The sequence below is a fragment of the Balaenoptera borealis genome (assembly GCF_965194805.1).
Source record: "Balaenoptera borealis genome assembly, chromosome: 12".
NCBI lineage: Eukaryota > Metazoa > Chordata > Mammalia > Artiodactyla > Balaenopteridae > Balaenoptera > Balaenoptera borealis.
This window is the reverse complement of record NC_138869.1, coordinates 52,167,718-52,192,691: the sequence shown is the minus strand read 5'-3', so window position 1 is coordinate 52,192,691 and position 24,974 is coordinate 52,167,718. Positions and strand designations below refer to the sequence as shown.

Genomic DNA, 24,974 nt, shown 5'->3' with positions numbered 1-24,974 from the left:
ACATATAAGTGATATCATGTGATATTTGTCTTTCTCTGTCTGACTTAGTATGATTATCTCTAGGTCCATCCATGTTGCTGCAAATGGCATTATTTCATTCTTTTTTATGGCTCAGTAATATTCTATTGTCTCTATGTACCACATCTTCTTTATCCATTCATTGGTAGATGGTCATTTAGGTTGCTTCCATGTCTTAGCTATTGTAAATAGCTACAGTGAACATTGGGGTGCATGTATCTTTTTTTTTTCTTTGTTTTTTTTTTTGGGGGGGCACGCCAGGCGGCATGCGGGATCCTAGTTCCCTGACCAGGGATCAAACCCACGCTGCCTGCTGTGGAAGCACGGAGTCTCACCCACTGGACTGCCAGGGAAGTCTCTGTATCTTTTCAAATTATGGTTTTTTCTGGATATATGCCCAGGAGTGGAATTGCTGGATCATATGGCAACTCTTTTTAGCTTTTGATGAATCTCCATACTGTTCTCCATTGGCTGAACAAATTTACATTCCCGCCAACAGCGTAGGAGGGTTCCCTTTTCTCCACATCCTCTCTAGCATTTATTGTTTGTAGACTTTTTGATGATGGCCACTCTGATGCAAGGTGATACCTCGTTGTAGCTTTAACTTGCATTTCTATAATAATTAGTGATGTCGATCATCTTGTCATGTGCTTTTTTTTTAAACAGTGTGAGTGAAAGTTACCTCTTGAAATTGGCTTCGTGACAGTCTTCTTTTTGGATTACCTCCCCCAGGACATTTCTAGAGGGCAGGTGTCATTTACAGCCCCACAGGCCTTGTTAATATGAAGTGCCCATGAGAAACAGTTTTAAAGTTGTTGTTACGGGAAGCCCCAAGGCGGCAGGATTTCTTCATGCCCAGCTTGGATACTCGGGCAACCAAAGCCTTGGAAAGTCAAAAGTTGTGTTTGGGGATTGTAAATTACAGTGGAATGTGCCAGAAGAAATACCCAAGGGGGTTGTGTCTCATTACTTCCTCCCCCTTACCTTTCACCTCCAGGTAAAATCCCAACCCTTGCAAAACCACTTTGCTGAGTGTGCTGTTGTCTGGAGGCGGGGCGACTCTAAGCAAGGAGGCTGGAGGTGGGAAGCCCACCACCAGAACACGTGGAGACCAGGTGACTTTTCAAAGCTCTTACAGCCCTGAGGGTCCACCATTCTTTGGTTGCACTAGGCTTTGTTTAGCTGTAGGAGGACCCGCCTGGATCTAGAAATTGTGATCCCATGCAGAGGGGACCAGACACTACAGGTCCAAGGGGGGCTAATTTGCTGGTGCATCCTCCCCAGCTTCCTCAGCCCCAGGACAGTCCAGCCATGAGAGCAAAGCTGGCTCAGGCTCCATTGATGTGACACCAGCCCGGGTCACCGAGGCCAGAGAGGAATATAGTAGGCATTTCTTTTTTTTTTTTAATTTAATTTTTACTTTATATTGGAGTACAGTTGATTTACAATGTTGTGTTTGTTTTAGATATTCAACAACTTGATTCAGTTATACATAGATGTATATCTATTCTTTTTTGGATTATTTTCCCATATTAGGTTATTACAGAGTGTTGAGTAGAGTTCCCTGTGCTATACAGTAGGTCCTTGTTGATTATTTTATATATATTGGGGTGTATATGCTAATCCCAACCTCCTCATTTATCCCTTTTCCCCACCTTTCCCTTATGGTAACCATAAGTTTGTTTTCTAAGTCTGTGAGCCTGCTTCTGTTTTGTAAATTAGTTCATTTGTATCAACTTTTGGATTCCACCTCTAAGTGATATCATGTGATGTTTGTCTTTCCCTGTGTGACTTACTTCAGTTAGTATGATCATCTATAGGTCCATCCGTGTTGCTGCAAATGGCCTTATTTCATTCTTTTTAATGGCTGAGTAATGTTCCATTGTCTGTATGTACCACGTCTTATTTATCCATTCATCTGTCGATGGACATTTTGGTTGCTAGTGTTTTGGCTATTGTAAAGAGTGCTGCAGTGAACATTGTGGTGCGTGGGTCTTTTTGAATTATGGTTTTCTCTGGATATTCGCCCAGCACTGGGATTGCTGGATCATCTGGTAGCTCTATTTTTAGTTTTTAAAGAAACTTCCATACTGTACTCCATAGTGGCTGTTACCAGTTTCCACTCCCACCAGCAGCTTAGGAGGGTTCCCTTTTCTCCACACCCTTTCCAACTGCTGTTGTTTGTAGACTTTTTGATGATGGCCATTCTGACTGGTGAAAGGTGATATATCTCTTTGTAGTTTTGATTTCCATTGCTCTAATAATTAGTGATGTTGAGAATCTTGTGTTTTTTTTTAAACAGTGTATTCCTGGGTTGTAAATTAGAGTGCAATGTGCCAGAACAAACACCCGAAGGGTTGTGTCTCATTACTTCATCCCCCTTACCCTTCACCCCTGGGGCAAATCCCAACCCCTGGAAAACCACTTTGCTGAAGGTGCTATTGTCCAGAGGTGGGGCGACCCTAAGGAAGAAGGATGGAGGTGGGAACCTTCCCAGCAGGAGATGTGGAGACCAGGTGACTTTTCAAAGCTCTTCCAGCCCTGAGAGTCCACCACCCTTTGGGTGCACTGGGCTTGTTTTAGCTGTAGGAGGGCCCGCCTGGATCTAGAGATTGTGGTCCTGTGCAGAGGGGACCAGGCACTACAGGTCCAAGGGGGGCTTCATTTGCTGGCAGATCCTCCCCAGCTCCCTCAGCCCCATGACAGTCCAGCCTTGGGACCCAAGCCTGCTCAGGCTCCAGGGATGTGACACTAGCCCAGGTCACTGAGGCCTGAGGGGAACATTGTAGGCATTTTTTTTTTAATTTTTGTTTTCTATTGGAGTACAGTTGATTTACAATGTTGTGTTTTTTTAGGTGTTTGGCAACTTGATTCTGTTATACATAGACATATATCTGTTCTTTTTCGGATTCCTTTCCCATATAGGTTATTAAAGAGTGTTGAGTAGAGTTCCCTGTGCTATACAGAAGGTCCTTGTTGATTATCATCTATTTTATATATATTGGGGTGTATATGCTAGTCCCAACCTCCTCATTTATCCCTTGCGCCACATTTCCCCTTTGGTAACCATAAATTTGTTTTCTATGTCTATGAGTGTTTCTGTTTTGTAAATTAGATCATTTGTATCAATTTGTAGATTCCTCATCCAGTGATATCATATGATACTTGTCTTTGTCTGACTTACTTCAGTTAGTATTGAAACCGTGCCCCTGTGTCCTTGTCTTTTGTAATAAAATGCTGACTCAAGAGTTAATGATTGGGAAATGTGAAATAGAGAAACAAAGAATAGCTGTTTGGCTGAGGAACTGGTAACAATTTAGACTATAATTCTGCCAGATAGCAGAATCATGAAACCCACCGTTCCCTGAAAGATATAAAGGCCTGACACACATTCCTGAGTTGTTTTTACAGAAAGCAGACCCTCTCCAGATGAAAACTGCTGACCACAAGAACACAGACCCTAGACTGGTTGAAACCAGAAGGTTGATGAAGCTTGAAACTTCGCCTTGATGCCAACCAATCCGAGAATTGTCCGCGAGCTAATCACCCCCTCCAGTCTTGAGGGCATTAGCCCGCTGTGGCCCTGTTTGCCTGGCAAAGCAGTAAAAGCTATTCTTTTCTACTTAACCCAAAACTCTGTCTCTGCATTTCTATTTGGCACTGGTGAACAGACGCCGAGTTTTGGCAATAGAATTTTGGGGGCTCATCCAGGATCGACCTGTGTGCAGGTGGCCTTGAGGCACCCCTGTGTTTGAGCGGACGCTCTGAGGTTTCTCTCCACACCAGCCTCCTTCGAGAGAGCAGAGGGTTGAAGGACTCCTCTGGAGGCCGGATCGCCAGGGATCCCCTGCCGTAGGGCTGTGCCCTGATCATACCCGGCCTGCCATCTCGGTAGTTGGAGCTCCGAGGCAGGGATGGAAGACAGGAGAGAAGCTGTCCTAGCAGCTGCCAAGGCCACCTTTGCCTTGAGGTCATCCCCCTCTCCTTCTGCCCACACCGGTCCGGACTTCCTGCTCTGAGAAGATATTTTGGGGAAGCAGCAAGGTAGCGTTTGGGACGTCGCAGCACCTCTGCCAGCACTTCGGTAAGCCCCCCGGCGTGCACTCCAAGGACCCTCAACCTTGTCCGTTTGGGGAACCTTCTGTTGCCGTTTGGAAATTTTTTATTTTATTTATTTTTTTGGGGGGTGGATTTTTTAGATCCAGTTTGTAAGTAGCAGCTTGGAAACCAATTTGAGCCTTGGGCTGTTTGGTTTTTTTTGTTTGTTTGTGGCTTCTGTTTGCCCGACAAGGATTTGGTTTGCCTTTGGTTTTGCTGGCAAGTGTTTAATTTGACTCAACGTAGGAAGCGCTTCTTTGATTCCATCTGACAGCCCACTAGGGAAAATTTTGGCAGCCTGGTCAACCTATAATTATAAACCTATAAATAAGGAAAAAATAATTTAACAAACACCATGTGGTCACAATATTCTTTAGACTCCAGAGAAAACTGGTTGAGATGAAACTCTTGAAATTCCAAAACTGGTCCATTTTGCATGTGCAGTTAGAGAAAGCTGGCTTGATAAAATACTTTTTTTCAGAACACTGAGAGAACAAAAATATTCTTAGGAGAAAACTTGAGGTTAACTCTTATCATGTCCTTGAAGTACAAACACAGCCCACTTTGCCTGGGACTTCAGTCTTGGGTTAATTAGTAGAACCTCAAGCCAAGGGGAGGCAGGAAAGGAGGGAAGAAAAAGAAGCCTTTTAAAATCAAATGTGTAAATTTGAGTATTCTGTTATTCATAAACTAAGTTTAATTACAGTGCCTGATGAAATATAAAAAGATGAAACAATGAGATCTCTGTCCGTCTGTATGTATGTCTCAGTATGTGTCTTTGACTTTGGATAATATTGCTGAGGTTAATTTGTAAATGAGCTCTATTTAATTGGTTTAAAGAAAAGTAAGTGCTTACAAATGAGATCTAAATTTACCTACTTTTGTCTTCTTGCAAGAGGGAAACTAAAGATGTTTGCATTTATTAGACACATGTCTTGTGCCACTTTGAGAAAAGAAATTGTGCTTTGGGAAAATGCATGTTTTTGGAGATTATAGAATATGTTCCTAAGTTTGCTAATCAGAGAATGCCAATATGACAGACAGTTCAGTTGCTTTCTTCTTGGTTCTCACTAGAGATTAAGGGTTGGGTTTTTTTTTAATTAATTAATTAATTTTTTGGGGGGCTGCATTGGGTCTTTGTTGCTGAGTGCAGGCTTTCTCTTGTTGCGGCGAGTGGGGGCTACTCTTCGTTGTGGTGCGTGAGCTTCTCATTGCAGTGGCTTCTCTTGTTGCGGAGCACAGGCTCTGGGCACCTGGGCTTCAGCAGTTGTGGCTCGCAGGCTCTAGAGCACAGGCTCAGTAGTTGTGGTGCACGGGCTTAGTTGCTCCACAGCATGTGGGATCTTTCCGGACCAGGGCTCAAACCTGTGTCCCCTGCATTGGCAGGTGGATTCTTAACCACTGTGCCACCAGGGAAGTGCAAGCATTTTTTTAAGGGTTAAAAATTATAATATGTAATTAAAGCTAATAAAATGATAAGGGAAACATTACAGTGTGTAAAGCAAGTAGGAGATGTATTGCCAGTGAAAGAAGGTATAAAGATTGCAGATATTTTTGTTGAGGAAAAAAATGATGATAATAAATTTTGTCCTACAGTTGGTTGTTTCTGGATGGAAAAAAATAAGGGACAAATTATTATGAATCCGGAAAGTGATAAAAGGGTTGTGAAAAAGGTACTCTGAGAAAAGAATTTTCTATGTTGTTAACATTGATCCCCTCATTGTCAGATATCTGCTGTCCTGCTGCCCTTATAGCATGGAAATGGTCTACTCCTAAGTCAGGGAATTTAAAAATGAATAAACAAAAGCTGTAAATTTTTAAAAATCAGGGCTATGGGAAATCCAAGATGCCCTCTTGGCTTTTCCCGGCTCCCTGACAAACCTCATTTTCTATTAGATGGGTTAAAGATTTCTCTGGCTGCAGGGAATGGCTCACAATGAAAAGGAAAAGGTTAGAAAATGTGTTTCCCACTTGGAATATAGTGTCTACCATCTCCAGTGATCAAGACACCCACTTCACTGGACAAATCATACAAGACTTAACAAAAATGTCACAAATTTCTTGAAATTATCACTGTCACTATCATCCTCAATCATCAAGCAAGGTCAACAAAACTAATGGAAAAACTGGACTCAAACAACAAAATAAATTATAGGGGATTAAATGAACTGCTAAATATAATTATAGTTTTTATGAATTGTCTGACATACTGCTGGCTTCTAATCTTTGTTTTTCAGGTATAGAAAAGCCCTTTTCTTCAAGCTACTTACGATTTACAATAATTTGGTAATTTACACCTGTAGGTAAAATTAAAATATTTTTTTCTCTCTGCCTGGTTCCTCCAGAAATTGGAGACTCTTGGGTTCTGAGCAGCCTTATCAGGTGAATGGAAAAGACTGTCTCTTGGCATGTGCAGGAATCTAGATACTCTTTAGACCTGGAGAAGAGACAAATTTACCCAATCTATAGATATCACAGGCAGAATCTGCAGGCAAGCCTGGCCTTGAGAGGCCTTTTAAAAGTTTGATCTGGGGGCTTCCCTGGTGGCGCAGTGGTTGAGAATCTGCCTGCCAATGCAGGGGACACGGGTTCGAGCCCTGGTCTGGGAAGATCCCACATGCCGCAGAGCAACTAGGCCCATGAGCCACAATTACTGAGCCTGCGCGTCTGGAGCCTGTGCTCCGCAACAAGAGAGGCCGCAATAGTGAGAGACCCGCGCACCGTGATGAAGAGTGGCCCCCACTTGCCACAACTAGAGAAAGCCCTCGCACAGAAACGAAGACCCAACACAGCCATAAATAAATAAATAAAATTAAAAAAAAAAAAAGTTTGATCTCTGATTCCTAACGAAGGGTTCCAGTGCAGCCAATATAAATGAGCCTATATGAGCAATTACATTTATATGAATAATCAGGCCATGTATATTGAAACCAGACTTATTTTGAACAAAGCCTTAATTTGGCTGGACTTAGTAAAAAGTGAGGATAATCTAGACAGAAAAATTATGTTTCAATAGTATACCTTTGCGGATATTGAGGTTTTATATTTATTGAGGCTTTGTATTTATTATCTATGTCCAAGATGGCTCCTTATTGCTATGTTACCTTATTATAAAGTTTAATTGAACTAGTAAAAGAATATTCTAAGCTTGTTTCTAAAGCCAATCTCAGATGCCCTGTGACCTACACCTAAGAGATTATGCACAGTGGAAAAGACATTATTTAAAGGACTGTCAGCAAACTAAATAAAAAGACCCTTAAAAGATACTCTTAACTATAATATGTACCACAAAACTGAAGGGAATTGACTCGAATTCATATTTCCCATTTAAGAAGGGCCTCTGCATTTGAATGTCTATAGAAAAGACTGCTAACTCCAAACGACACCCACACCAGGATGAAAAGAAGATAACAGCAGTGGAAGACAGCTGACATAAAAATCTGGACCAGGCCCGTAAGAACCATCCAACTAATTCAACTGCACTGTTTATCAAATGTTTGTCTTCCTATCAAAACAGAAAGTTATTGTTTTACTTCTAACCATACTTTTGACCCCAGTGTTCAGCATGAAAAAAAATTCTCTAGTGAAGTTGTCACAGAGTATAAATATTCATGACATGTATCACTGCTTGTTTTAAGAGTATTGCTAAGCGCACATGTACAATGCTTGCGTGACAATTAAGTACAAGTGATAAACTGTATAGCCTACAAAGCATTTCCCCATTAACATATCTCTGAGCCTGTTCATGATATCTGATTAGTTTTCCCCCAACGTGGAGAACTAAGCAAAAAAAAAAAAAAAAAAGGCATAGGACCGAGGGACATATATGGACCCAGAGCAGGCAACTGGGCCACCACTCTGGCAACGTTGGAAAAACATATTGATTATCAATGCCATTTATGGAAATATTTGCAGTCAAAAAGGGAAAATGATGGAAGAAATTTTCACATGTTGAGGTATGGGGAAATCATTCTGGCTTGTACATGACTGAATTTGAAATTTAGGGTAACCAAAACAGCCTGTTTTGGGTCTATTAAACATGCATTGTACATCTGCTTTAGCCATTAAAAAAAATCAAAATGAAATAACTGGTTCAGACGTCCAAAATGGAACTAGGTGGCCAGTATGGATGTGGGTTCAGACACGTTCCTATACTACTGAAAACTTGAGTTCTCTAAACTTTATCAGACTTAAGGACACCATCAGCCATTTTCAAAACAATATCTAATAGCAGCTGCCAACTGCAACCTTATCCTCTCAAGGTCTTCTTGTAACTATGAAACCTTTTTCCTACTTTAAAAATAGTAATAGCAAATGAGACAGCTCAAGCTATAGCCTCCCAGCAAAAGCCTACTTGGTTACTAAATATCTGTAAAAAGGAAACACTCCAAAACTTATTTTCCTGGTTGCCATCTAAAATAGGAGGATTATTTTGAAAAATACTACAAAGGTGTATTTTAACCATTATCTGCATTGTAATATGTCTAATAATTTTCAAATGTTTGTCTAGGTGCTATGACAAAGCAATCAGAGAGGTAATATTTTCTTAATACAAAATATTGATGCTAAGCTTCGAATTCGAGATTATTTCCAACTCTGTGTCCATTCCCCCAATTAGTCAGGACTACACCCCACATCAGCAGGAAGTAACCAGAGTGGTTGTCACCCCATTCCCACAGAGAAGGGGAAAATTGAAACAGAGATGGACTGACAGTTCTTCTGCCAAGTTTATGATTAACCTCTCAATCTAAAACATTCCCTTTCATGTTCTGCACCTATTCCTCCTCAACTGAGGAATATCAAAGAAAAAGGGGGATTGAAACCATGTACAAGCACCTGTGTCCTTCTCTTTGAAGAAAAACGCTGACTCAAGAGTCAGTGATTGGGAAATGTGAAGATGTAGAAACAAACAATAGCAGATGGGCTGGGGAACTGGTAAGAATTTAGACTATACTTCTGCCAAGTAGCAGAATCACCCAACTTAGAGTTTCCTGAAAGATATAAAGGCCTGACACACATTCCTGAGTTCTTTTTATGGGAAGCAGTCCCCTCCAGCTGAAAACTACTGACAGCAAGAACATAGACCCTAGACTGGATGAAAACCGAAGGTTAATGAAGTTTGAAATTTCACCTCGATGCCAACCAATCTGAGAATTGTCCATGAGCTGATCATGCCCTGCTTCTTGAACACTATAAAACTACTCACTACCCCCTCCAGGGTGGGCCACAGACTCTTGAGGGCATTAGACCGCTGTGGCCTCCTTTGCCTGACAAAGCAATAAAAGCTACACTTTTCTACTTCACACAACACTCTGTCTCCGCCTTCCTATTCGGTATGGGTGACCAGAGGAGAAGTTTCAGCAACAATATGATCATCTCAAGGTCCGTCTGTGTTGCTGCAAGTGGCATTATTTCATTCTTTTTAAGGCTGAATAATACTCCATGGTCTGTACATACCAAAACTTATTTATCCATTCATCTGTCTATGAACATAGGATTCCTTCTGTGTCTTCACTATTGTAAATACTGCTGCAATGGATGTTGGGGTGCATGGGTCTTTTCAAATACGGGTTTTCTCTGGATATACCACAAGGAGTGGGATTGCCAGATCATCTGGTAGCTTTTTGTAGATTTTTAAGGAACCTCCGTACTGTTCTCTATAGTGGCTGTTACCAGTTGCCATTCCCACCAGTAGCTTGGAGGGTTCCCTTTTCTCCATGCCATCTCCAGCTATTATAGTTTGTAGACTTTTGGACAATGGCCATTGTGACTGGTGCAAGGTGAGACCTCGTTGCAGTTTTGATTTGTGTTCCTCTCATAATTAGTCATGTTGAGCATCTTGGCATGTGCTTTTTTTTAAAACAGTATGAGTAAAAGTTACCTCTTGAAATTGGTTTCGTGACATTCTGCCCTGATTTGAATGTTTTTTGGATTGCTTACCGCAGGACATTTCTTGACGGCAGGTGTCATTTACAGCCCCCCAGGCCTTGTGAATATGAACATGTGCCCATGAGCACCAGATTTAAAGTTGTTGTTTCAGGAACCAGCCACAAGGCGGCAGCATTTTCTCATACCCAGCTCCGGTTACTCCTGCAACAACAACCTTAGGGAAAGTTGTGTTCCCCAGTTGTAACTTTGAGTGGTATGTGCTAGAACAAACACCCGAGAGAGTGTCCCTGGTGTCCAGTGGTTAAGACTCTTCGCTTCCAATGCAGGGGGTGCGGGTTGGAGCCCTGGTCAGGGAACTAGGATCCCACAAGCCCCAGGGCCAAAAAAAAAAGAGAAATTCCAAGGGGTTGTGTCTTATTACCTCTTCCCCCTTACCCTTCTTGCCCGGGGCAGAACCCAACCCTTGGAGAACCACTCTGCTGAGGGTGCTGTTCTCCAGAGGTGGGGCGACTGTGAAGAAGGAGGATGGAGGTGGTAACCTTCCCAGCAGGAGACGTGGAGACCAGGTGACTTTTCAAAGCTCTTGCAGCCCAGAGAGTCTACCCTCCTTTGGGTGTGCTGGGCTTGGTTTAGCTGTAGGAGTGCCAGCCTGGATCTGGAGATGGTGGTCCCATGCACAGGGGACCAGGCACTCCTGGTCCAAGGAGGGCTCATTTCCTGGCACATCCTTCCCAGCTCCTTGAGTCCCTTGGACAGTCCAGGCCTTGGGACTGAAGCCTGCCAAGGCTCCAGGGATGTGACACCAGCTTGGGTCAGTGAGGCCTGAGGTGATCATATGAGGCATTTCTTAGTTTTAGGGGTTTTTTTAAATTTAATTTTTATTTTCTAGTGGAGTATAGTTGATTTACAGTGTTGTGGTTTATTAGGTGTTCGGCAACGTGATTCAGTTATAGATAGACACATATCTGTTCTCTTTCCGATTCCTTTCCCATATAGGTTATTAAAGAGTGTTGAGTAGAGTTCCCTGTGCTATACAGAATGTCCTTGTTGATTATCTATTTTATATATATTGGGGTTTATGTGCTAATCCCAACCTCCTCATTTATCCCTTCTGCCACCTTTCCCCTTTGGTAACCATAAGTTTGTTTTCTAAGTCTGTGAGTTTGTTTCTGCTTTGTAAATGACTTCATTTGTATCAATTTTTGGTTTCCTCTTATAAGTGATATCATGTGATCTTTGTCTTTCCCTTTCTGGCTTACTTCACTGAGTCTGATCATCTCTAGGTCCATCTGTGTTGCTGTAGGTGGCATTATTTCATTCTTCTTAATGCCTGAGTAATACTCCATTGTCTATATGTACCACATCTTCTTTATCCATTCATCTGTTGGTGAACATTTTCATTGCTTCCATGTCTTGGCTATTGTAAATACTACTGTAGTGGACATTGTGGTGGTGGGTCTTTTCAAATACGGGTTTTCTCTGGATATACCCCCATGAGTGGGATTGCCGGATCATCTGGTACCTTTATTTGCAGTTTTTTAAGGAACCTCCATACTGTTCTTTATACTGGCTGTTACCAGTTTCCTTTCCAACAAGATTGTGCCAAGATTTAAAACTAGTGCTTTCGGGCACTCAGTATTCACCAGGACTACAGGGATTTAAATGACTCCTGCCCTCAAGAAATGTCCTTGTGTAGGTAATCAAAAAACAATACAAAGATTGCAAATTTTCAAGAAGGCAGTTGCAGCAGCCAAATTTTACTCACACTGTTTAAAGAAAGGTCATGAAAAGATACTCAACATCGGTAATTGTTAGAGACATGCAGGTCAAAACTACAACGAGGTATCACGTCGCAACAGGCCGCATGATTATCATCAAAATGTCTACAAACAATTAATGCTGCAGAGGGCGTGAAGGATAGAGATCCCTCCTACACTGTTGGTGCGATTTTTAAAGTGGTAACAGACAGTACGGAGACCAGTATGGAGGTTCCTTAAATACTGAAAATAGAGCTACTATATCATCAAGGAATCCCACTCCTTGGCATATATCCAGAGAAAACCATAATTCAAAAACACACATGCACCCCAAGGTTCACTGCAGCACTATTTACAATAGCCAAGACATGGAAGCAACCAAATTGTCCATCGTCAGATGAATGGATAAAGAAGAAGTGGTAGATAGAAACAATGGAATATTACTCAGTCATGAAAAGAATGAAATAATGCCACTTGCAGCCACATGGATGGACCCAGCAGTGATCATACTAAGTGAAGTAAGTCTGTTGCAACAAAAATAGAAATGAGGTTTTTCCTCTCCTGTTAACAAGGAAAAGAAAGTGAACAGTAAACAGGCTAGAGGAGAAACATAAACTGGCTTGAAAGAGGTAATCAATCCTAGTTTCATTTTAACTATCACTCATCTGTAGTGTCTGTAACTAGATTTGGTTTTCACAAAGCTAACCTCTAACACTCTCTGACACTATGTGAATTACATCCTGCACCTATCACTCCTTAACTCTGTTTGAATTATATCCTGCCCCTAACACACTCTAATCTTGTGTGAATTACATCCTGCACTTTGTGTTTACACTCCCTGCACTCCCCTGTAGCAAATCTCCCCTTGTAGCATTCTGCATTTCAGAAAGAAGGTTGCAGGCTGATAATTTAGAGATGAACGGACCCAATTACCGGGTTGCCTGATGCTAGCTGTGACTGTTTTGAAATAATGCAGAAAGAAGAAAAATGCAGACCTTCACCACTTTGATCCTTATCACCTACCCCGGACTTCGAGCCTCACCTATAGGACTTCCCCCCAGGGAAGGGGGTCACAGTTCTTGAGGTGCTAGTGCGCTGTATTTTCCCATTTCCCTGTCAAAGATAAAGCTATTTTTCTTTTTCTCCAAAACTCTGTCTCTATATTTCTGTTTGGCATTGGTGCACAGAAAGCCAAGATTTTGGCATCAAATCCGAGAGGAAGATAAATATCATATGATATCACTTATAGGTGGAATCTAAAAATTGATACCAAGGAAGTAATTTACAAAAGAGAAACAGACTCACAGACTTAGAAAACACACTTATGTTTACCACAGGGGAAAGGTAGAGGAAAGGGATAAATTAGAGGTTGGGATTAACATATATACACTAATATGTATAAAATAGATAATCAACAAGGACCTACTGTATAGCATAGGAAATTCTACTCAACACTCTGTAGTAACCTATATGGGAATAGAATCCAAAAAAGAACAGATATATGTCTATGTATAACTGAAGCAAGTTGCCAAACACCTGAAATAACGCAACATTGTAAATCAACTATACTCCACTAGAAAATTAAAATTAAAAAAAAAAAATGAAAACAAAGAAATGCCTCATATGATCAACTTCAGGCCTTGCTGACCCAAGCTGGTGTCACATCGCTGGAGCCTTGGCAGGCTTCAATCCCAAGGACTGGCCTGTCCAGGGACTCGGGGCTGGGAAGGATGTGCCAGGAAATGAGCTTTCCTTGGACCAGGAGTGGCTGGTCCCCTGTGCATGGGACCACCATCTCCAGATCCAGGCCTGCACTCCTACAGCTAAACCAAACCCAGTGCACGTAAAGCAGGGTAGACCCTCTGGGCTGCAAGAGCTTTGAAAAGTCACCTGGTCTCCACGTCTCCAGCTGGGAAGGTTCCCACCTCCATCCTCCTCCTTTACAGTCGCCCCACCTCCGGAGGACAGCACCCTCAGTAGAGCGATTTGCAGGGGTTGGCATTTGTCCCAGGGGTGAAGGGTAAGGGGGAAGAAGTAATGAGACAGCATCACTTGCATGTTTGTTTTGGCATGTTCACTCCAATTTACAACCCAGAAACACGACTTTCACTAAGGCTCTGGTTGCCCAAGTTCCCAGAGTGGGGCATGAAGAAATCCTGCCGCCATGTGGCCATTTTCCATAACAGCAACGTTAAAACTGGTGGTCTTGGGCACTTAATAGTCACAAGGCCTGTGGGGCTGTAAATAACACCTGTCCTGTAGAAATGTCCTGGGGTAGGATGGGATCAAGATGGCAGGGGAGTAGGACGTGGAGCTCAGCTTCTCCCCAAAGATACATCAAACATACATCTACGTGTGGAACAACTCTCACAGAACATCTACTTGAACACTGCCAGAAGATCTCAGACTTCCAAAAGGGCAAGAAAATCTCCAGGTAACAGGGTAGGGCAGAAGAAAAAAAGAGAGAGAGAAGGAATCAGGACAGGACCTGTGCCTCTGGGAGGGAGCTGTGAAAGTAGAAAGGTTTCCACACACTGGGAAGTCCCCTCACTGGCAGAGACAGAGGGGGAGTTTTTGCCTCAGAGCAGAGTGCAGCAACAGGTGTTTGGAGGGCAAAGCGGATAGAGACCTGCATACATGATCAGTGCTGCCTGGCTCTCCACAGCCTGAGACACTTGTCCGCTCGCCCACTGGGACGGGTGGGGGCTGGGTGCTGAGGCTTGAGCTTCGGAGGTCAGACCCGGAGGAGAGGACTGGGGTCGGCTGTGTGGAGACAGCCTGAGGGGGCGAGGGTGCAGTGTGCCACAACTGAGGGAGTTGGGGAAGAAGCCTGAGCCCGCCAGAGAGTCAAGGCACCATTTTCGGGGGGTGGGGCACACGAGGAGAGGGGCGGGCCTGCCATAGGAGCTCCTTCTCTGCCCACTCACAGGCAGCAAGGCACCGCCTACCGCCTCTCGAGCTCCAACAGTGGGCATGAGCCGTGGCTGCCATCTTGGACTCCAGAACGGGCCTGGACTGCTGCCACCACCGCCACTGAGGGTCCTGTGAGTGGGTGCAGGTCACTGCCCTCACCCTCCCAGGAGCCTGCTTAGCCCACTGCCAAGGGTCCCATGATCTGGGGCCAACTTCCCCAGGAGTGTGCATGGTCCGCCGCCACTGCTGATGGCCCTGCAACCTGGCACTGACCACTGCCCCCACCTCCGAGAGGCCGCACGACCCACCGCCGCCACCTAGGGTCCCGAGATCCTGGGCAATCTTCCTCAGGGGCCTGCGACCCACCGCTGCCGCTGCAGAGGGACCCATGACTAGGAGCCAGCCACTGCCCCTGCCTTCCTGGGAGTCTGTGCAAGCCATGCACCTGCACACCTGCACACCCCCTATCAAGGGGATACCAGCCAGCACACACTGAGGTAAGAGACGGCAAGCATCCAAACCAAAAGCAGCCTTCATGCCAAAAAAAAGTTAAACCCACACAAGCTACACAGGGATGCCCCCGCATATAAACAGCCCTCCAAGACTACAGTAGATACTTGTTTTCCTAAACTCACAGACTAAGAGAAATAGAACCATAGAACCAAAATAAAGAAGCAGAGGATCCACTCTCAGCTAAAAAACCAAGAAAATTCCCCTGAAGGAACAAGCAATGAAACAGACCTCTTCAGTCTAATAGACACTGATTTCAAAAAGGAGGTAATGAAAATACTGAAGGAATTAAGGAAGTCTATCGATAGAAATGCAGATTACTGTAAAAAGGAACTAGAAACTATAAGGAGGAGCCAAGAAAAATTAGAAAATTCATTTCCCGAGATGAAAGCTGAGCTCAAGGCAGTGAATAGCAGAATGAATAATGTGGAAGAAAGAATAAGTGATCTGGAAGATAGAATAATGGAAATTACCCAATCAGAAGAGCAGACAAAAAGCCAAAGGAAAAAAGAAAGCAATATAAGAGACCTATGGGATAATATAAAGCAGGCCAATCTACGTGTTATAGGGATTCCAGATGGAGAAGAAAGAGAAAAGGGGATTGAAGATGTATTTGAAGAAATTATGGCTGAAAAGTTCCCAAACCTAAAGAAGGAAACAGATATCCAGATACAGGAAGCACAGGGGGTCCCAGACAAGATGAACCCAAACAGACCTACACCAAGATATATTATAATAAAAATGGCAAAAGTTAAAGAGAGGATTCTAAAGTCAGCAAGAGAAAAAGAGTTCTTTACAAGGGAACCCCCATGAGTCTATCAGCTGATTTCTCTACAGAAACACTGCAGGCAGGAAGAGAGTGACAAAATATATTCTAAGTCTTGAAAGAGAAAAATATGCAATCTAGAATACCCAGCAAGATTTTCATTTGGAATAGGAGGAGAAATAAAGAATTTCTCAAACAAGCAAAAACTAAAAGAATACAGCAATACTAAACCTATCCTGAAAGAAATATTGAAAGGTCATTTCTAAATAGAAAAGATGCAAGAAGAAATAGAAAGGAGAAAACCACAATTGGAAAGTAAATCGCTTAAATTAGCCAGTATATGGATCAAAAAGAAAAACAAAAAAAACAAAACCTATTTGTGAAAGCAATGATAAACACAAGGAACAGCAAAGCAAGCAGATATAGCAAGGAGTTAACAATACTTGAAAAACAGGGCAACCACAAATCAAGAACATACAACAGATTCACAAAAACCAAAAAGAAGAGAACACAAGCATAAAATAAAAGGAAATCATCAAACCACAAAAGGAAAAAGAAAAAGAAAGGAATGAAGAAGAAACAAAGAATCAACTGGAAAACAAGGTTTGAAATGGCAATAAATACATATGTATCAATAATTACCATAAATGTCAGTGGAGGGCTTCCCTGCTGTGCAGTGGTTGAGAATCCACCTGCCAATGCAGCGTACACGGATTTGAGCCCTGGTCCGGGAAGATCCCACAAGCCGCAGAGCAATTAAGCCTGTATGGCACAACTACTGAAGCCCACACGCCTAGAGCCCATGCTCCGCAACGAGAAGCCACCGCAATGAGAAGCCCATGCACTGCAATGAAGAGCAGCCCCCGCTAGCTGCCCGTGCGCAGCAACAAAGACCCAACACAGCCAAAAATAAATAAATAAAATAAATAAAAACATTAAAAAAACACTAAGGATATCTGAATAAAGTATGCACTTTAAAAAAAAAATGTCAACAGACTGAGTGCTCCAATCAAAAGACATAGAGTGGCAGACTGGATAAAAAAAACAAGAGCTTACAGTATGCTGCCTACAAGAGACCCATCTTAGGGCACAGGACACACATAGATTGAAAGTGAGGGGATGGAAAAAGGTATTTCATGCAAACAGAAATGACAAGAAAGCAGGAGCTGCAAGACTCATATCAGACAATAACTTTAAAGCAAAGGCTATAAAGAAAGATAAAGAAGGACACTATATAATGATAAAAGGATCAATACAAGAAGAGGATTTTATACTCGTCAACATACATGCACCTAATATAGGAGCACCCAAATACATAAAACAAATACTAACAGACATAAAAGGAGAAACTGACAGGAATACAATAATAATAGGAGATTTTAACACCCCACTCACATCAATGGACAGATCTTCTAGACAGAAAATCAATAAGGAAACAGAGATCCTAAATGATACAATAGAACAGTTAGACTTAATTGATATTTTCAGGACATTACATTAAACAAAAATCAGAATACACATTCTTTTCAAGTGCACATGGCACATTCTCTAGGATTGACCACATACTATGGCACAAAACTAACCTCAACAAATTTAAGAGTATAGGAATTATTTCAAGCATCTTCTTTGACCACAATGGCATGAAACTAGAAATCAACCACAGGAAAAGAAATGAGAAAAAAACAATTACATGGAGACTAAATAACACGTTACTAAAAAACCAATTGGTCAATGACAAAATCAAAAATGAAATTTAAAAAATAACTTGAGACAAACGACAGTGAAAACACAACCATACAAAATCTATGGGACGCAGCAAAAGCAGTTCTTAGAGGGAAGTTCATAGCAATACAGGCCTTCATCAAAAAAACAAGAAAAATCTCAAGTAAACAACCTAACCTACCACCTAAAAGAATTAGAAAAAGAATAACAATACCTAAAGTCAGCAGAAAGAAGGAAATAATAAAGATCAGGGTGGAGATAAATAAAATAAATATTTAAAAAACAACAGAAAAAATCAACAAAACCAAGAGCTGGTTCTTTGAAAGGGTAAACAAAATTGACAAACCTCTGGCCAGGCTCACCAAGAAGAAAAGAGAGAGAACCCAAATAAACAAAATAAGAAATGAAAAAGAGGTGACAGTTTGCACATGGAAAATAAAGTGAGCACTTCAACCACATGTGGCGCATGACTCAAACCCACCACCTGCCCGCGTGGAACATTCCAGAGGCAGAGCCTCCAAGGCCCACAGACCCACCTGTGGCTCTGGGAGGTTGCATCCCCTCCCACTCCCTACCTGTGGGTCCTTCCTGTCCGGCAGGGCCAATGCGGTAGAGCAGGTGGCGCTCATTCCGGCCCGATGGGCGCACGTGGAACCCATGTTTCACTGTCAGTTTTTGTGCTTGATTTTGAGAATGGAATTATGGGTTTTTTTTTTTTTTTAATGTATCTTAACTGACGTCTGTCAGTGTTTACAGCGCTGCCTCCAGGCTTTTAGATCCCTAGTTAGCTGGACGGGGAGGCATTTTGGTCACCAGTTCACTCTTGTGCTTTGATGTTTTCCTGTCTCTCCATCCCCCTCTGTTCCCAAGAACAAAGATTAATTTAAAGGCAAAGATGGAGTCACTGTAAACTAACCTGTCCTCGTTTACACCTTCCTTTTCTTTTCCAGTGCAGAAATTAAAATAAGTATAAAGCAAAAAAAAAAAAAACCCCACAAAAACAAAAAAAACAAACCACTGTGCTTCCCTGGTGGCGCAGTGGTTAAGAATCCGCCTGCCAATGCAGGGGACATGGGTTCAATCCCTAGTCCAGGAAGATCCCACATGCTGCAGAGCAACTAAGCCCGTGCACCACAACTACTGAGCCTGCACTCTAGAGCCCACGAGCCACGACTGCTGAGCCCAAGTGCCACAACTACTGAAGCCAGTGTGCCTAGAGCCCATGCTCCACAACAAGAGAAGCCACCGCAATGAGAAGCCTGTGCACCACAATGAAAAGTAGCCCCCACTCGCTGCAACTAGAGAAAGCCCGCGTGCAGCAATGAAGACCCAATGCAGCCAAAAATAAATAAATAAATTTTTAAAAAAAGAACATTACAGGCCAATATCTTTGATGAATATAGATAGAAAAATTCTCAACAAAATATTAGCAAATTGAATCCAACAACACATTAAAAAGATCATACACCACGACCAAGTGGGATTCATCCCAGGTTCACTAGGATGGTTCAACATACACAAATCAATGTAATACACCACATTAACAAAAGAAAAGTCAAAAACCACATTACCATCTCAACAGATGCAGAAAAAGCACTTGACAAAATTCAACATCCATTCATGATAAAAACCCTTACCAAAGTGGGAATAGAGGGAACATATCTCAACATAATAAAAGCCATTTGTGACAAACCCACAGCCAATATCATACTGAACAGTGACAAGCTGAAAGCCTTCCCCCTGAAATCTAGAACAAGACAAGGATGCCCACTCTCACCACTTCTCTTCAACATAGTATTGAAGTTCTAGCCACAGCAATCAGACAAGAGAAATAAATAAAAGGTATCCAAATTGGAAGGAAAGAGGTAAAATCATCACTATATACAGATGACATGATACTATATATAGAAAACCCTAAGGACTCCACATAAAAGCTACTAAATCTAATAAATTAATTCAGCAAAGTAGAAGGATACAAGATTAACATTTGGAAATCATTTGCATTCCTTTACACGAACAATGTAATATCAGAAAGGAAGTGTAAAAAAATAATACCTTCTAAAATCGCACCAAAAAAACCCCCACAAAACCTAGGAATAAACCTGACCAAGGAGGTGAAAGACTTATATGCTGAGAACTATAAAACATTAATAAAGAACATTAAAGAGGATTCAAAGAAATGGAAAGATAATCCCATGCTCTTGGATTAGAAGATGTATAAAGATGATGTGGTGTGTATACACAATAGACTATTACTCAGCCATTAAAAAAGAATTAAATTCTGCCAGTTGCAGCAACATGGATGGACCTAGAATGTATTATATAATACCTTAGTGAAATAAGTTAGAGAAAGAAAAACACTCTATGTTCTCACTTACATGTGGAATCTAAAAAATGCAAGAAAGGAATGTATGTAACAAAACAGCAATAGACTCACAGAGAACTAATTAGTGGTTACTGGTGGGGAGAGGGAAGCAGGGAGGGAAAGATAGTAGTTTGTTTCTCTTAATCCAATACCCCTATGTAGAAAATAAACAAACAAGGATATATTGTACAACACAGGAAAATACAGCCATTATTTTGCCATAACTTTAAGTGGAGCATAATCTATAAAAATATTAAGTCAATATGTTGTACCCCTGAGACTAATGTAATATTGTAAATCAACTGTACTCCAGTGGCAGTGACATAAAGCCGCAGATCGCACAGCCACGGGGAGAGGGCTTAGGTTTCAGGCCTGCTTCCTATGTCATGCAGTCCCTGGGGATCAGATCTGATTTCAGCCCCGCCTAGAAGGGTGGGCAACTTGCTGGCACCTGTGCGCTCCCAGAGCTCATAGAGGTGGCACCAAGAAGGAGGCTGCTATGGTGGTCCTGCACCTCCCTTCACCTGCCCCTCAACAATGGCGCTTCGCTTCTGTGGCTGGCCTGGGCTTCTTCCGCGCACACCCCCGCTTGGGCACATACTATACTCCAGCCCCTTCAGGCTGTCTCCGTGCAGCCAACCCCAGTCCTCTCCCTTGGTCTGTCCTCTGAAGCCCAAGTTTCAGCACCCAGCCCCCGCACGTACCAGCAGGCATGCATCTTGGGCTGAGAACTGCACAAAGTAGCACAGATCCTTTGTGCAGGTCTTTGTTTTGTCTGCTGCAAACTGGCTGCTGTGCCCTCCTCCAAGTCTCTGCAGCTCCCTTTCTGTCCCAGCTGATCTCTGCACCAGTGAAGGGGCTTCCCAGGGTGAGGGAACATTTCCTCTTTCACAGCTCCCTCCCAGGGGTGCAAGTCCTGTCCTGTTTTCTTCCTTTTTTTTTTCTTTTATCCTATCTCATTATGTGGAGATCTTTCTTGCACTTCTGGATGTCTGAGATCTTCTGCTAGTGTTCAGTAGGTATTGTGTGAGGATTGTCCCACATGTAGATGTATTTTTGATGTATTCAGTATTTGCAGGACAAGGTGAACTCCACGTCCTTCTATTCCACCATCTTGATTCAATCTCTGTGTGATTTTTTTGCCCTTTTTCTTCTACTACAGGAAATCAAATGATCAATGCCTGAAGAACACTGACTAGAGGCCCAAGGACACAGCATATATCAAGGTCATCACACAAACATCAGCCCCACAGCACCCCTAAAGCCCAGAACCTAAAGAAGCAAAAGAGGGGACAAACTGCCTTTAAAAGGACATTAGTCATGTATACTCCCTGCACGAGTGTATCAGAGGGCTTGTTTCCACTGATATTGACAAGAGACGCTACAAAGGCAGTTTAAGTTTCCAATATAATGGGGAAAAAAACGTTACATTGGCATTGTAATGTATTTTCCCCGACCATCTCTTTGAGGTTGGGTGCCTCTTCATATGTAAAATGATCGTTTTTATTTCTTTTTCAGTGAAATTTAATTTCATAGGTTCCAAATATTTTTATTTGGTCACTTCTATTTTTTGTCTTGAGAGGCAATTCAAATATACTTTATATTTGTGGTGTCTTCTCCCACAGCATCCTTCCAAGCCAATTACTGTCCACAGTCACTAAAAAATTTGTCAAGGAACTCGTTTTCACAGGTCATCCACCACTCAAGACACCTGATATGAGGGCCATCTGCCTTGAACAGCCTTACATCAAGAACTCTGTACTGAGCTCTTTGCTCTCAACTTATGGACCAGATAAAGGACAGGATGAGGGTGTCATTATTACCTCACAACCTGCACCCAAGCACATTGGTCAGTGCTCAAACATCATTGCCAAGGTGACAGACAACAGGCCTGGATCTTCTCCTGTGATGTCCCCAGCTTGCCACCAAGACATTTGGTCTGGACTATGTCATCAACCACAAGGCACAACTCAAGTGTCCTGAAGTAGACTCAGTGTGTGGACCAGAGCCTGTCTGGTCACATAAATGTGACCAGGACTCCAAACTCAGGCCCCAGGCAAGAGACCTTCCCAGGTCTCCATCCAGTTTTGCTAGAACCTCCCCTCCCCCCAAAAAAGTAAGACTCGGGTCCTTATTTTCCTCTGAGGATACTCAGAGACCTGATCTGTGGAATTGTCCATGGTCTTCATCCTCTTCCCAGTACAACTGGACTTGGATACACACAGGCACATCAAATGACCATAAGGCCACCTGCCCCAGTGCTAAGCATTGACTCCCAGCCTCTACCCAACTCGCCTCACCTGAGCCCAATCCAGGCCTGCACTGTCCCCCAACCCCCACCATCTGTGCACATTCCAGACCAACCCCCCAGAATTGTCTTCATGATGGGACAAGGGATGGGGGAAGGGCTCCAGGTTCAGAACAGCTTTCATTTCATCCTCCTGAGAAGCCTGCTCCTACAAGTCAGATGTTTCACATCTTAGAGGAATCTGGGTGATCCTAACCCATGTCCCAGTCCATGTTCTCCATGAGGACCTTCTGGTCTCCTCCTCTGAGGAGAGTGGTCCGCCCCACCCCAAGGCACGGAAGACTCAGCCTCCAGGCTAACGTGTCTTGGAGGGGACTACTGCAGTAAAAGAAAGAAAAGAGCAGAATTTGTCTCATGAATTAGCACTTCCCCAGGTGTGCTTTATGTACAAATTTCAGAACACTGAATACCATTGAGAGTTTCACAGCCCATTTCATGTAATGTTATGAATGATGTAAATTTAACTTATGTTTTAAATGGAAGTTACCAAACTGTCATATAAAGTATTTAGTAAATTAGAAAAATTGTTGTTTGCTAATCCTTTTACAATATATGTCAAGTCATTATGCTGTGCACCTCCAATTTCTACAGTACTGTATGTAGAAATTGTATCTCAATAAAACTGAAAGAAAAATAAAGGAAAATAATAGTTAATAAGAAACTGAGTCAACACACTGGAAAATATTAAGCTATAATGCCAGTAGGAGGCAATTGATTAACATTTATTTGTATTCAGTGTGCAGGTAACTGGAATTTGGGAAACTCTGGATAAAACAGAGACCTATGTTTTTTAAGCTGAGCCTCTCCTGAAACTAGAATTTTTATCTCTGAAAGAGTGCTACTGAAAACCATAATGGAGGATATTTTCTTCATCTTATAAATTTTGGTTATTAAAAATCACTGGAAATTATATTTGGTTAGTTTCTTCATGATAATGAGAGCCTCCCAATGTGATATATTGTACAGATATTTTCACTTCCAGTCATCACTTATAAGGTTTTTTGTTTTGTTATTTTGTCACCAAGTTTTATTTACTTCGGTGTAAAAGAGGCCCTTAGTAGTCTAAGTGTACTGTAGTCTGTGTCCCTGAATTGTGTTCAGATTTCAGACTTTTAGGCATAACCCAGGGCTCTGAAACAGAAACTGCCTTTTAACAATATTTTCAGGTGACTCACATGCACATTTTTTTTTTTTTACTAAGTAGGGCAAGTGTACTTATTCTCAATTTGACAGCAAATTTGAATAACATGGTGATATTTTAAAAATACTGATGCCCAGAAATACTAATTTACTGAATGCTTCTAAGTCCTGGGGATGGGAATTTTAAAATGTTTTCCAAGTAATAATGATGTGAGGCAAAGTCTGAGAACTCCTATAGATGAAGAGGTAACAGTTCCCTGACTTGTTCTGGTCTTTTTGCAGCGTGGGAAGAAACTCTGACCTGGGTCAAGAAAGTGTGGGTGGTTTTATAGAGAATGGGATTCTATTAGGAGGGGCAAAGAACCTAATCATTTTTCCCCATGAGAATCTGTCTCATGGAAGCTTCTCTCTCTCTCTCTCTCTCTCTCTAGGACTTCTTCCCTTAATGAGGAAGACTCCTGGTTGAGGCCTCAAGACCAATGAAAATATAAAAGCAAAGTAAAGGAAGCTCAGGTTGAGTTACTCAATTTGACTTGAATATATTCCAGTGAGGAGTTCCATGAGCATTACGGTTGAATAAGATGTGCCTCCTCATGACCCCCTTCAACAACTTGGCTTCATTCACAGACAAAAGTGTCTTTGTGGGAGCTGTGGGTTCCAGCACCACACACCAAGGGGCCCAGGAGGAGTCTCACCCACCCATGAACAGGGTAGTAGGCACAGAGACCTCAGTCCCAGCTCTGGACTTTGCAGTCATCTGTTAACTGGCTCCTCTTGGCTCGAGTCCAGGGGCACCTGGAAAATACTATTTTAAGCCATCACTCATGAACAAAAGAGCCTTTGTGGATATCCAGGTTTCTAGTAGAGAAGTACTAGCACAATGTTGGAGCAAAAAAAAAAAGTATGAGTTTGGATGCATTGGACAAAGTAAAGGGAATAGTTTCACTTTACCAACATCATGCCTCCCCCAAGATTGCACAATTTAGGGCCAAGAGATATCTTCCTGGCCCATGATTTCTCCTGCAGGGGCAAGTAAAAGCATGTGAGTGAGCATGTAGCTTCTCCAACTGTGTGAGATGCTGCCCAAAAGGCCCGTTGTTTTCTTGCCCCATCCAGAGTGCTGAATTATGAGTTAGTTGCATGACTGGGGGTTGGGAAGAGGTAGCAGATAGGATTCTGGTAAGGCATTAATGTGGGGCAGATACTACTAGCTGTACTCCAGAGTCCATCAAGAAGCCCATCCACTGGACTTCCCTGGTGGTCCAGTGACTAAGACTCAGCGCTCCCAATGCAGGGGGCCCGGGTTCAATACCTCACCAGGGAACTAGATCCCACATGCTGCAACTAAAGATGCCACATGCCGCAACTAAAAAGATCCCGCATGCTGCAACTAAAAAGATCCCGCATCTGCAATGAAGATCTGTGTGCCGCAACTAAGACCCGGGGCAGATAGATAGATAGATAAATAAATAAATGTTAAAAAAAAAA

The 24,974-nt window shown here is 42.5% G+C and overlaps 1 protein-coding gene across 17 annotated transcripts in view; it reads left to right on the top strand.

Annotated features, from left to right (window-relative positions):
• Positions 1-23,393, top strand: part of EXOG (exo/endonuclease G) — a 58,627-nt gene extending 35,234 nt beyond the window's left edge. For 12 of the 17 annotated variants that reach the window (XM_082348712.1, XM_082348716.1, XM_082348714.1 and 9 more), the window contains one exon: positions 1,016-9,426. The gene's annotated coding sequence lies outside the window, so the exon portion shown is untranslated. Of the gene's footprint in view, positions 1-1,015; positions 9,427-21,200 lie in introns of those variants that run through there. The other 5 variants (XM_082348719.1, XM_082348717.1, XM_082348706.1 and 2 more) reach the window with 5 other exon arrangements.
• Positions 23,394-24,974: the final 1,581 nt, after the last annotated feature.